We start from the raw sequence: 5,570 nt of genomic DNA, 5'->3' as shown, positions 1-5,570 counted from the left end.
GTATATTCACTGCTCTGATCCTTTCTCTCCTTCCTTCCTTCCTTCCTTCCTTCCTTCCTTCCTTCCTTTCGTATGTCTGTCCACTCCTGAAAACCCAAAAATGTCTAGCCTCCCAACGCAATTAAAAATAAGTAAATTAAAATAAATAACCTGGCATTTATAAAAGGAGGGAAGGAGGGAGGGAGGAAGGCAGGCAGGCAGTGCTGGGGGCCTGGATGATGGTTGTGAAGGGAGGAGTCCTGGCCTAGTCGTCTCCTCTGCCACGTGTGTCACCCCAGTCAGACCTCAGGAGCCTTCTCTAAAGGGTCTGAGAAGCTGCTTCCATGTTTCTGCCTCTGGGTATTTATTGATCTATTTATTTATTTTTCTGGTTTATGTGGGAGGGGAAGGGGAAGCCGAAGCCTTTTCCTACGGGCTCCATGCTGTCACTCAGTCAGTACTATCTCGTCAACGCGCGTGTGAGGGCCCGTGTCTGTCATGCCAGCAGCACTCAGAAACTGAAAGTACAAGGATCAGGAGATCATCTTCATCGCGGTGGGAAATAGACCCTCCACCAGAAATCCATCAAACGACCTTTTAATTTTCTCCGTCCTAAGTGAAAATGTTCACAACAGATCCGCATGACCCTATTATTCCTGGAAATGAAATCCAATGGAGATATTTTAAAACACACACACAAACAAACACATTATTCCACGACTGTTTTCATTTTCTCTGACTCGGTATTTAGTCTGAGAAGTAGGTGCCGGGGGTGTGGGGAGTGGTGTGGAGAAAAAGAACTGCAAGCAAGCAAGCAGGCAAGCAAGCAAGCAAGCAAGCAAGCAAGTAAGCAGTGGCCAAGGTGAAGTCTATGTCTTTGAAAGGAGACTCGGATGGCAGGAGACTGCCTGCCATGGCCACCTCCCTCCCTCCCTCGGTCCTCGGTCTCCCTCAGTCCCTCGGTCTCTCCCTGTCACCGTGCTCTAAGTGTCGCAGCCCCTCGACTGGCCCACTTAATACTGTCACTGATCGTCGAGACGCACTCTTTGTTTCCCGTGAGCCTCCCTCCCTCCCTCCCTCCCTCCCTCCCTCCCTGTCTCTCCACGAGGGAGAGCGATTGGCCTGTTTTCCTAGCTAGCTGCCTGTGGTCTCGGTTCCTACTTTCGTTTTCGTAGCCTGAGCGTCCTTGGCTCCTCTCGAACGTCCGTCCCGGCCAGCCCGCGTTCACCCATGTTCGGGGATGGGGTGTGGGGGAACCGACGACGGGGAGTCCCCTGCCCTGTTGTGGGTGCGTGTCACCTCCGGGCGTGAGCGTGGGAGGACACTCTGTCGCGCCAGAGAAGGTGAAGACGCCGCGGCCGAGCGAGCGAGCGATCTCTGTGGGTCGGGTGGGTCGTCGGGCTCCACCTAGCGGTGGTGGCCGTTTTGTGCAACGCTCCTGGTCCTCGGTCGCCGACAAGGAGGGCGAAGTGGCTTTTGTGAGGCGGAAAGAGTGACGAGAGTCCCGGCTGGCGGGCGGGCGTGTCCCGCGGTCGGTGTCGTGCTTGGGGACGGTCTCTGTGTAGGAGGTTGTGCCGGAAGAGTCGCCTATGGGTGCGTCTGGGATGGAACCGAACGAAAGCCACGGCTGGGGAGGGTGCTGGGAGACTTGAGCGGGTCGACCAGAAGGCTTGAGTCGTTCGCGTCGTCCCACCGCTAGGTGTCGGGTCCGGCCAGGCCCAGGATGGGTGAAGTACCCCGGCTTTCAAAGCTGTCTTTCCCTCGCCTTTTCTCTCTAAGAGAGAGAGAGCCCTGGGTCCCCGGCGACCCGAGGCCGAGAGGGGGCGCTGGTTGATCACGGCTCTTCCCCGCCGCCCGTGCCCGGACTCGTTGGGGGTGTCGGAGCTTTTGATTATTTTCCTCCTTGTCAGAACCCTCGGTCCTCGGCGGCGGGCCTCGCCATCCTGAGGCCGAGAGGAGGCTGTGGTCCCGGCTTTCTCTCCTCCCTGGTCCGGACTCGTTGGGGGTCTCGGAGCTTTATTTATTTATTTATTTATTTATTTATTTATTTATTTATATTTTTTCCTCGGTCCTCAGCGGTGGGCCTCGCCATCCTGAGGGCGAGAGGAGACTGTGGTCTCGACGGCTTTCTCGCCTCCCTGGTCCGTACTCGTTGGGTGGTCTCGGAGCATTTTTTTCTTTTTCTTTTTTTGTTTTTCTCCTTGCCATAACTCTCGGTCCTCAGAGGCGGGCCTCGTCGTCTCGAGGCCGAGAGGAGGCTGCGGTCACGGCTTCTCTGTTCTCTGTTCACTGGTCCCCGGTTTCCTGTACCGTCAGGTATTTTTTTTTTTCTTGCCCTGCTCCATCCCTAGCGGCTGGTCGCAGGGTCCTCGGCCGGGAGGAGGCTGGGCGCCCGGCTTTGTGGCATGTCCACCTCGCTCTCTCGGTCCTTTCATGGTCATGAGGTCGACCAGTTGTTCCTTTGAGGGTCGGTTCTCTTGTTTATGGGGACATTTTTGGGACATGTCACCCAGCCTCACTTTCAGGAGTCCCCTGTGGTCTGTGAATTGCTCCCTGTACCTGGTGTCATTCTTCTAGTGGTTGCTATCTGTCCTTATTGTACCTGCAGATAGGTGCTGACACGCTGTCCTTTAAGTGGGTGACATGAAAGGACTCTGTTAGGTTGCGGTCTCTTCCGAGCCTCGCTGGGTCGTTTTTCCCGTTTTACCCAACCTACGTGGCGTGTCAGGCGTTCCCGTTTCGTGGTTGTCACCCGTGCAGTTTGGATGGTGGGACTTGCCTCCCGGTGCTCTTCCCTTACCGTCCCGGTGCTTTTTTTTTTTTTTTTTTTTCCTAAGTTTCTTTTGGGGATCAGATGGAGCTCCCGAGTCTCCACGGACTGGGTGGGTCCCCTGTGTGCCTCCCGAGTGCACTGTTTTCTCCACCCCCAGGTTATGGAGCTCCCGAGTCTCCATGAGGCCTTGGGGGGAAGGGTGAACCAGCCCGGCCTTCTGCTGCCTGCTTTTATGTGCCTCCCGAGTGCACACACCGCTTCTTCCCCGCGACCACCACCATTGTGTTTGGTTTTGAAGGTGGAGGTGTGAAGGGTTTTTTTCCCCCCCATCCCCAGGTTGTGGAGCTCCCGAGTCTCCATGAGGCCTTTGGGGGGCAGGGTGACCCAGCCCGGCTTTCTGCTGCTTGCTTATGTGCCTCCCGAGTGCACACCTTTTCTTCCCCCGTGGCTGGCCCACTGCACTCCGCTTTTTTTTTTGTTTCGGAGGTGGTGTTTGTGAATGGTTTTCTTTTTTGTTTCGGAGGTGGTGTTTGTGAAGGGTTTTCTTTTTTGTTTCGGAGGTGGTGTGTGAAGGGTTTTCTTTTTTTTTTTTATCCTTTCGGGAATCAGCAGGCGGTGGAGCTCCCGAGTCTCCACGGACTGGGTGGGTGTCCCCAGTCCCCTGTTCCCGTGTGCCTCCCGAGTGCACGTTTTTTTCCCATCCCCAGGTTGTGGAGCTCCCGAGTCTCCATGAGGCCTTTGGGGGAAAGGGTGACCCAGCCCGGCTTTCTGCTGCTTGCTTATGTGCCTGCCGAGTGCACACCTTTTCTTCCCCCGTGGCTGGCCCACTCCACTCCGGTTTTTTTTTTCTGGTTTCGGAGGTGGTGTGTGAAGGGTTTTCTTTTTTGTTTCGGAGGTGGTGTGTGAAGGGTTTTCTTTTTTTTTTTGGTGGCAGTCGGTTGGGTCTGTGGTGCCCTCTCGCTCGCTTCTCCCCGGTTCCGCTTGTCGATCGATGTGGTGCTCTCGCCCTGTGTTCATTCGGGTCGGAGGCCTAAGCCACGCCAGGCGAGGGACGGACATTCATGGCGAATGGCGGCCGCTCTTCTCGTTCTGCCAGCGGGCCCCGCGTCTGTCCTCCCCACCTTTGACTGGTGGTGTGTGGAAGGCAGGGGTGCGGTCTATCCGGCACGAGCCCTGTGAAAGCCCCCCCGCACTCCCCGCTGTGGTTCGTGGGGGCTCCCGTGAGGCGCGTCAGGGGCTCCGGCGTCTGCCCCCCCTCGCGCGTTTCGCTCCGCCCACCGTGTGTGGCCCGTGCGGCCCTCCTCCCTCCGAGCCGGGAGAGGGTTGGCCGATGTGTGCCGCGTCACACGCCCTTCCCGAACGGGCTTTGTGTGCGCGAGCCTCGCTCGCGATCCTCGCGGTGCTCCTGGAGGGTTCCAGGCCGATCTTCAGAGGTGCCCGGTACTGAGCGGCGGCGGCGTTTCCCGTTTCTCCGACGTGTGTGCCCTCCCGCGCGCGGTCCGGCCTTCGGCGGTGTTCCTCTGCGAAGGTGTGTGTTCGTGTGGGGGTCGAGGCGAGCGGTAAGAAAGAGGCTCTCTGCGTCCGTCCCCCCCTCCGTGAGCGGGGGACGATGAACCGTCTCTCGCAAGCTCCTGTGAGATCGGGCGAGCGGCCCACCACGCGCTGCCTTCTCCCGTAGGCTTTTGAGCGCCGTGTGGTGGTGTTGAGCTGTCGCGGCCGGCCTTTCTGTTCTTCTCACCGTTCGAGGTGGGTTTTAATGTTAAACGATTAGAATGCCTCCCCGTCCGGTGCAGAGCCGGTGGGTGGTGCCGGAGAGGCCTGGCTCTCGGGGGACCTAGTTTGTAGTTTATGCTTTTTCTTGGTCCGGTCCCCCCTGTCCGCGTTACGCTCGAGAATGCGCCCCCGGAAGGAAAAAGATAAAGAGAAGCCCTTACCGATACCGCAGACCCCCCCGCCTCGCCACGTTCGAGATCATCGAGCGTCGTTTCCCCCGCTCTTGGGGCTGCCGCGGCCGGCGGCTCGTCGGGTCGGGTCCGTCCCGCCCCCCCTCAGCGAGAAAAGTGCCTTCTCTAGCGATCCGATGAAAGGGCGTGCTTGGGGTCTCCCGTCGGACCCGCCTTGGGTCGCCCCGGCCCGCCCCGTGACCCGCCCGATGCGCGTAGCTCTGGCCGGGTTCCCCTCGCCGCGTCCCGGCTTTTGGGGGGGGAACCCGAGCGTTTGTGTGCCCGCTGCGGCCCGCGCCTCCTCGCTCCGAGTCCGGGGAGGAACCACGCGGGGCAAAAGAGAGCGTGCCGTGACGCCGGCGTGCCGTGCCGGAGCCTGGGATGTTGTTACCCGTGGTCGGGGGACGAAGGGGCCCGCGTCGTGCGCGCGCCCGAGCGCCGCGGGACCCCCCCCGGTCACCCCGCTCCCCCGAGGGGGATGGTGTGCGCACGCCTCGGGGCGCGGAGCCGAGCGGGAAGAGCGGGGCTGGGTGGCGGTGGGCTCCCGGGTCCCACCCGTCCGCACCGTCCGTGCCCGCCGAGAGCGGTCCCTCCCGCGCTTCCCCGTCTTTGCCGTTCCCGCGTCCGCGGCCTCGCCGTGCGCGTCGCGTGCGTGTGTGTCGCTCGTTGCGGCGTGCCGTGTGGAGTCGCCTCGCTCCCCCTCTCCCCGGCAGCGTTCCCACGATCGGGGAGCAGCGGTGACCCGTCCCTCCTCGGGGCCGGGAATCCGGTTCTGGCGTCGCGGGCCCGTGACCTCTCTCTCGGGCGCGGCCTTTGGAGAAACGGCGGTCGGTCGTCTCCGGCGCGTCGCCGGACGCGTCGGGGCCCGTCGCCGC

The 5,570-nt window shown here is 60.4% G+C and overlaps 1 long non-coding RNA gene across 1 annotated transcript; it reads right to left on the bottom strand.

Moving 5' to 3' along the window:
- Nucleotides 1-560: 560 nt before the first annotated feature.
- LOC148117142 (uncharacterized) lies at nucleotides 561-1,011 on the bottom strand. Its single transcript, XR_015737129.1, has 2 exons — nucleotides 957-1,011; nucleotides 561-635 (listed from the first exon to the last, which is right to left on the bottom strand). It is a non-coding gene; the product is annotated as an uncharacterized LOC148117142 (long non-coding RNA).
- Nucleotides 1,012-5,570: the final 4,559 nt, after the last annotated feature.

This window comes from Myodes glareolus, unplaced genomic scaffold, assembly GCF_982192425.1.
Source record: "Myodes glareolus unplaced genomic scaffold, mMyoGla1.1 HAP1_SCAFFOLD_46, whole genome shotgun sequence".
NCBI lineage: Eukaryota > Metazoa > Chordata > Mammalia > Rodentia > Cricetidae > Myodes > Myodes glareolus.
This window is presented reverse-complemented; position numbering and strand designations above follow the sequence as displayed.